The sequence below is a fragment of the Erpetoichthys calabaricus genome, chromosome 4 (genome assembly GCF_900747795.2).
Source record: "Erpetoichthys calabaricus chromosome 4, fErpCal1.3, whole genome shotgun sequence".
Taxonomy (NCBI): Eukaryota; Metazoa; Chordata; class Cladistia; order Polypteriformes; family Polypteridae; genus Erpetoichthys; species Erpetoichthys calabaricus.
The window spans coordinates 233,361,914-233,368,888 of NC_041397.2; positions in this window are offsets into that span (position 1 = coordinate 233,361,914).

Below are 6,975 nucleotides of genomic sequence, written 5' to 3' on the forward strand. Positions count from 1 at the left end.
TGCTCTTCCACTGCCAATTCACTCTTCTAAATAGATGGAGAAGAAAGAGAAGAACAAATGGCAAAGGTTAGTATTCTTTTCCCTTTTAGAGTGCAGTTGTATTTCCAGGATTTTGACATGCTGTTATACAGACCTGCTCCGTATTAATCCGTTCTTTCTAAGCAGCCCACCACCTCCCTTTTACATTTCCTGTGTTGTTACAGGGATTCTGGCTTCCTAAAAATCGACAGTATATACTGTTAAGATAGCAATGAAGCTGAAGTCAACGCCTCGGCTGATGATGCCCTTTCTTAAATGCCACAGGTGAAGCGGGAGCGGGGTGTGATTTATCCTCCACATTTTCAGGAGGTCAGCTGAAAAATTTCAGAACTCAGCAAGTCCATGCTGTATATTATGAAGCAAGCATTTAAGGATACTGTCACCCACGTGCGCTTAGGAGGCAGTCAATAAGCCCTAAGGTGATTTATGGGGTTGATTTATGGTACTAACGCCTCTCTCTCTGTCTTTCATCAGACCAAAAGAAGAAAAATAATCCCATGTATTCGCACAAACTTCCGGATTCCCAAGACGGCTGCCCAACATCACTTCCACCTCTGACTCCAGATGAGCATGTCACTTTCCGGTCTCCCGCTGATGACGTCACTTCCAGCTCCTGCTGATGACATCACTTCCGTCACATCCACGATGACGTCACTTCCGGTCTCACGATGATGACGTCACTTCCGTCCACCCATTATGACGTCATCTCCTGCTACATCATTTCCATCAGCCATGTTTCTCTATATAAACGCCATGTCACTATTACAATTTGTCAATTGCTTTTTTTAGGTTTTTGATCATTTTTTTTATATATTTCTTTGCAATGTCTGCTGGGCATTATATGGGGACATTCCCCAACTCTTTATGCTTTGTGGAGAGTCTTTATTTTTACGACAATACTTTTGGCGGATTCTAATTCTTCACAATCATGATATATATTAATTTGACACGTGAAATTGTGTTCTAAGGTAAAGCATGTTTTATATTTCTTTAAAAATAACTAGCCTGCTCTTGCATTTATAATGGAGTTAATGGCTACCAGGGTCCCAATGAGAAAAACTTACCAAATTACATTTTAAAAATACCGAACTTATTCTTTAATTTGGGGGACACCCCACGACCAGGATGTGAGGATGCTTTGGACGTTGGTTTCAAGTTGGATTGTCAGGCAGGTCACAAAACTGTAGCTTAAGCACAATTGCTTTGGGCATCGTCTTTAAAGGCTCATTTCGGTTCTTTAAAGTGGTCCTGTTTTGTCATTTGTTGTTATTCATGCAAAAGGGACTACAAAATATACTGGACGCTCGAAGTGGAAAGACTTCAAAACAACTTGCAAACTTTGATCCCTAACACAATGTAGTAAATGGTAGAATGGATGTAAATTTATCAACCAGTTCTGAATTTGGCCAAGTTCAGTTTAAACCTGTTATAAGAGCCAATCTTAGAACGTTAATGCCTTAAGTGAAACTTATATTAGTATTTGCTTAATTTGAATAGAACTTTAATTTTCTTTCATAGCCCTAGACAATGGTATAGGTATAGCCTTTTACCCCCTGTAAATTAATATGAACTAGAACTTTCTTACTATATCTGAGATACAGTTAAGCAGCGTTAGTGAAGTCAGTTTTAGTTGTTATTTAGAACAGGTCCCATTGCAAGCAGGGACCAAAAGACCCATTTACAGTATGAAAATGGAATAAGCATTGTGAAAAGATCAGACTCGACACACTCCTAAAGGTTTGGGGCAGCCACCCGTGTATTGTCTCTGGCTGCAATGGGTTTGAAAAGTTGATAGAAGTGTCTTTGAGGGAGTCCATAGCAGCAGAGTGTTGTACCGTGTTAGTCATTTCTCCCATTGATACGGGAGAAAGTCGGGTGAAATGACACCTTTTATTTGCTAACTAAATAGATTACAAATGCAAGCTTTCGAGGCAGCTAAGCCACCGGATTCACATGGAACTGAAAACCCGATGGAAGAAACCGGCCCACTTGGAAAGCGATATCTTCTTCTTGACCAGGTTACACCTTGCCTGATGAAGGGGCCTTAGCTGCCTCGAAAGCTTGCATTTGTAATCTATTTGATGGAGTCCAAAAGTGAACTGATTGAGGTTTGAAAAGATGGTGGTTTTAAATGGAAAGACTGGAAATGACGCAGGGGAACCAGCAGTGACCTTCTTCTGATCTCAGCCTGGGCACCGGAACCAGAAGTGATGTCTTCAATGATGAGTCAGACAGGATTTCCTGCGGCTGATCTGTAGAGACAACAGGAGAAGGTTTAGTGCACCCCCTGGCCTGGCGTGGAATTACCTTCGCTTGGTCCATACAACCTCCTCCTACTCGCATATGCGTGACAGCATACAGTTTTCTGAACATTTAGAAATGGTTCAGCTGTATATGCAAACTTAAAGAAATGAAACAAGATTTATAATCTTTTTCTTAAACAACAACTTTTCTTTTCTTGCAATACCAATCTTTTATCTATTTTTGTGTGAGCTGTTTTACTTTGAATTTTTACTAAAGTTTTTTAAAACGAACATACTTTGTGGAATCATTTCAGCGTGTCAAGCTTTTTGCCAGAATCCCGCTAAGCATGCTGAAGCTGCAGAACTTTGGTCATTTTGGGGAAACGCAGCTACAACTGTTTAATTTGAGGGGTCCACTGCCAAAACAACAACATACTAACTTCTTTTTTTTTTTTTTAATTTTATTTATTAACTAGCAAAATACCCGCGCTTCGCAGCGGAGAAGTAGTGTGTTAAAGAGGTTATGTAAACATATATATATACATAAACATATATACTTATATACATATCTACATATACACATATCTACATATATACATATATATATATATACATATACACATCCACATATATATACATATATCAACATATATATACACATACATATACACACACACACATATATATATATATATATATACACATACAGACACATATATATACATATACATATTTACATATCTACATATATATACACATATATACATATCTACATACATACACATCTATCTATCTATCTATCTATCTATATATATATATATATATATATCTTTATATGTATATATATATATATATATATATATATATATATATATATATCTATCTATCTATCTATATATATATCTGTATCTATCTCTCTATCTATCTATATCTGTATCTATCTCTCTATCTATCTATATCTCTATCTATCGCTCTATCTATCTATATATATATATATATATCTCTATCTATCTATGTATATATATATCTGTATCTATCTATATCTATATCTGTATCTATCTCTCTACCTATCTATCTATATCTGTATCTATCTCTCTATCTATCTATCTATCTATATACATATATACATATATATCTCTATCTATCTATATATATATACATCCCCGTGCTTTGCAGCGGCGAAGTACTGCTTTTAAATTTTTATTAAGAAGAAAATCTTTTTAAATTGAGTGAAAATCTACCAATAACAATTTGTTAAGGATCTGTTTTTTTGTGAAGCTGACTTCACACAGCATCTCCGCTGTTTTATAAACGAACGTCATATAAGGTCTTCCTTTTTCGTTGCTTTGCCAATGGAAGCAGCCTTTTTATTTAATCCTGTTTTTACGATTGTTCTGTTTGTATATCACATTGTCAGTTCAGCACTTCCGGTTGTAATATGACCAAGCCGTGCAAGCACACTCTTGAGAATGCAACGTATAGTTGTACAGGAGAAAAGCAATCTTGCCTCAAATCAATGGCAACCTTTTGTAGGTCTATGAACTTAATTTAAAGTTTAGGTTTACACGGTGCTTTCTTTCCGAAGTACCTGCACTCATGAATATGTCTGTATGCGTCAGTCGCTCAAATTCCCGCGGTTCGCACCGGTGAAGTTCTGCTTTTAAATTTTTATTAAGAAGAAAAGAAAACCTTTTAAAATTGAGGGAAAATATACCAATAACAGTTTGTTAAGGATCTGTTTTTTTGTGAAGCTGCCTTCACTCGAGTGATCACTTTGAGCTTTAAGCCTGAGAAATCACCCCGTAAATGCACACGTTTAATTGCACGTCTGTTAATATGTATGCTTAGAGAAAAGCCAAGCAAAATGACACCTTTTATTGGCTAACTAAAAAGATTACAATATGCAAGCTTTCGAGGCAACTCAGGCCCCTTCTTCAGGCAAGATGAAGGGGCCTGAGTTGCCTCGAAAGCTTGCATATTGTAATCTTTTTAGTTAGCCAATAAAAGGTGTCATTTTGCTTGGCTTTTCTCTACATTCAAAATGGCTAACACGGTACAACACCCTAGTACTATGTATGCTTACAAAGTATTAAAAGACATTCAACAATTACACAGTATTAAAAGACACTCAACAATTAATGTCATTTACCTTCATTCACGCGTTTGACTCGTGCTGTCAATCTCTTCCTTGTTTTCACTTCACGTGATTACGTAGGAGGCGTAATACGTGATGACGCGATACGTGACTCCGCCTCCTCCATTAGAGTATATGGACAAAAAAAGGTTCCAGTATATGACCATTACGCGTAGAATTTCGAAATGAAACCTGCCTAACTTTTGTAAGTAAGCTGTAAGGAATGAGCCTGCCAAATTTCAGCCTTCTACCTACATGGGAAGTTGGAGAATTAGTGATGAGTGAGTCAGTCAGTCAGTCAGTGAGTAAGTGAGGGCTTTGCCTTTTATTAGCACGTGATTACGTAGGAGGCATTATATGTGATGACGCGATACGTGACTCCGCCTCCTCCATTAAAGTATATGGACAAAAAACAGGTTCCAGTTATGACCATTACGCGTAGAATTTCGAAATGAAACCTGCCTAACTTTTGTAAGTAAGCTGTAAGGAATGAGCCTGCCAAATTTCAGCCTTCTACCTACACGGGAAGTTGGAGAATTAGTGATGAGTGAGTCAGTCAGTCAGTCAGTGAGTCAGTGAGGGCTTTGCCTTTTATTAGTATAGATTTGATTGTAATCATTCCATACAAATAGATCAATTTATAACAAAAAAGAGATTGAAGACAAATCAAACCCCACCCCTGAGAAGGAAAGCTTAGCCAAAGGAGAATTGCTTTGGGCTTTTTAATAAGGCAACAATAAACAAAAGAAAGGAAAAAAATATATATAGGTAAATAAAAAAATGGAGAAGGGAAAGAAATGCGGAAATAATTATTTCTTCTTCTTCTAAAATATTATTGATTAGATCCTGCCAGGTTTTGAAAAAATTCTGTACAGATCCTAACTGAGAATTTGATTTTTTCCAATTTCAAATAATATAAAACATCGGTTTTCCACTGACTTATCAGAGGAGAATTAGGATTCTTCCAATTTAACAAAATAAGTCTGCGTGCCAAAAGTGTAACGAATGCAATCACCGTTTGCTTGTCCTTCTCCACTTCAAGTCCGTCTGGAAGAACACCGAACACAGCTGTTAATGGGTTAGGAGGGATTGTGACACCAAGGCTGTCTGAAAGGCACTTAAACATTTTGGTCCAAAATGATGTTAATTTGGTGCAGGCCCAAAACATGTGACCCAGTGAGGCAGGAGCTTGATTGCAGCGTTCGCAGGTTGGATCTTGCCCTGGAAACATTTTGGACAGTTTTACATTCTAACTTCTAAGGCTAAGTCACCATTATTTCTGAATTACTGATGCCATTCTTCTCAGCAATTTGTTAAAATGGTTTAAAAAGTGTACTAAACCAGTTACTTAAAGGATAGGTTTTGTATTTTGTCATTCTAAGTTAAATTGTTACAGTTTCAGCATTTATTCATTTGCCACGGATATGCACTTTGGTAAAGGAAATTAAATTTACATAAAAAGTGACTCACTCACTTCTGGCATACCAGAAGAAATGTGAAATAAAACAGAGTGTTTAACTTTGACTTTATAAAACATGAAACCTATCCTTTAAATGTATAAAAGATACTTTGCTGTCAGCTTTTTGAGCATTAGAACTGTGTTCTTTAAAAAAAAACTATTATTATTTGTGTTATTATTAGGAAAATTAGAGTCATCAAAGCTCTATATTGTAAATTGAAAAGATTCTTAGTGCAGTAAACCTCTTATTACCCCGATATCGCCATCAGCACTCCCCACAACGCTGAGGTTTGGGTCCCAGTCAGAAATTCAGTATGTCAGTGGGGAAGGCAGCTGAGCCTATCCTGTCATTCAGAGCCTCTAACTGGCACCGTCCACACTTTTTGAACTGACAAGTCTGTTTCACGTTCAGCTACGTGTCTGTGTTCGTGGTGGCAAGTCCTGAGATGGATATGAAGATATAAGGGATACCATCTGCTGCTGTCATTTAAATGGCAAGAGAAATCTGAAGAGAAGATTTTTCTAGCAGAAGCTGTCTGCACAGATACAGCACTTCCATATCATGGCAACTGGGAAAGTTCACTATGGATTGCAAGAAAATAACTGGATGACAGAAGACTCCATCCTGATATTTTTCACTCTTGTGGTAAATAATGAATGTGATACTCCAGAAGCACTCAAAATACTATAAAGAACCACAAGAACAGCCATTTCATAAATTGTTCGGATGCTAAACCACATTCATTAGAGTATGTAAGGAACTCCAATCCCAGTCCCTGATTAAACTGAAGGACAAACACTCTGCTGACCCAAAGAACTGGCAATTAGAACACATGTGTCCTGGCATTAATGCATTAACCGGGAGGCTGCCCCAGGCGCCCGCCTCTTCCTCCTTCTGTTACACTGGCCTTAACTTGAGTTATGAGACCCAGGGGCAATTTTCCCAACAGCATGCACTATGGGGGTAGTGTATGATCTGGACAGGTTCAATTGATGAAGGGTTTGAGGAAACTAAAACAAGTAAATGATACTAATGTCACAGAGGTATAAAAATAAGAGTCTTAAATGGCAAAATGTTAATAGTATTGGATTATTAGGCT